The following is a 1,640-nucleotide window of genomic DNA, read 5'->3' as shown; positions in this document are numbered from 1 at the left end:
AACTATTTCAAAGCTCTCATCCTTCTAAATAGTCTCTTGTCTCTTGTCCTTTTCCCATTCTACCCCATCCTTCATACACACACACACACACACACACACACACACACATGCCTCATGTTTGTAGGAACGGGGGCTGAGGGGAGGAACTAGATGGTTCTTCCATCAAACTAATTCCTAGGAAGTATATAAAGCCAGGAGTGTCTAGGATAAAAACATCAATTCCTCCACCATTACCTCTGGTTCTCAGAATCTCCAGAAAGATCAAGATGCAGACTCTCACCACACATGGATGGAGGTTCAAGCCAATTTTATTTGCATTTCAAAGGTCCTGCATCACAAGTCTCTGTATCTGTCTTTCATTTGCTTTGCTTTCCCTTTATTTCATTCCCCAAGCATTGTCTTTCTTCCCCTTGGCTTTCCTTCAGCCTCATAGCTTTGATGAAGTCTAATGCAGAGGTGGAGGAGACCTGTGCCCTATTCTGCAGTGAGATACCAAGGACAAGAGTGGTTCACACAGGTACAAAATTAAAAGGTGCATTTTCGTTAGAAAATTTCAAAACATTAATACAACTGACTAAAAGTCAGTCTGCTTTTGTTATCAGCATGCACCAGCTCTCCAAAACTGTTTAGACATTTGTCTATAATAGAATACCCCTCCTCCCACCCCAAAATTCTCTTGGCTATGTTCTAAATGGTTACTGTGGTTATTTTTAATATGTATATGTTTACATATCATAAGCATAAGCAAGATCAGCAGATAACATATTTTACACATACACACAAACATACAATATTTATATCCTCTGCTGACGTAGGTTTTGGTTATGATGCTACAGGATACTCACAGGTGAATCTTGGAAATATTACACAGTGTCTGTGTCAATTCCTTTTTTTCTGTCAAATCTATTAAGAGGATTTCAGGGCAAACAAATGAAGGTATACCTGGGTTATAATCTTATTCTCAAAGATACTTTTTATTCAGCATTTCAAAGAAAATGCAGTGAGGGAAAAACCATTCCAATACCTGCAAACACTTATGCTGGCACTTACAGAACACCTCATATTTATAAAACAACATGGCAGGGCTCTCTGAAGGTGCAGCTTGCCCTGAAGACGCTGTACTTGGAGCATGTCTCTCCCAGACTCAGGGATTTTTCAGAATTGTTCAATAAACTCAACCGAGAACTCTTATTCAGAAGGAACTGGATATTTCAGCTTCATTTCCAAACTCTTCATTTCTATAATAAGCCTTCTTGCTAAAGAAAAGGGGGGCTTGCACTTCTGTCACCTTGGGCCCCTGATATCTCCCCTCCAAAAGAAAGAGCTGAGACTAAAGGTTCACATGATCAGGTAGGACTCCTGCCTACCAGGGTTTAGACCCTTGAGTTCTGAGCTTTGATTCTTTGTCCAAGCAGACGCCCAAAGTGTAACAAATTAAACTAGCAGGCTTGGTTCATGCCAGAAACACTTGTTTACAATCTTCCAGTGAGGCATTTCCTTTCCAGGAGGTAGGGGGAAAAATTGGGAAAATATAAACCACTCCTCAAATACCAGTGAAGTGACTTAGATTCACTGTGCTTAGATCTCAAAGGGGCTGCAATCGCAGGGTTCTGTTTTATGTCTTCTCAGGACATACAAGG

The sequence above is a fragment of the Bison bison genome, unplaced genomic scaffold (assembly GCF_000754665.1).
Source record: "Bison bison bison isolate TAMUID 2011002044 unplaced genomic scaffold, Bison_UMD1.0 scf7180017864369, whole genome shotgun sequence".
NCBI classification, from domain to species: Eukaryota; Metazoa; Chordata; class Mammalia; order Artiodactyla; family Bovidae; genus Bison; species Bison bison.
Note: the sequence above shows the minus strand (reverse complement) of the source record.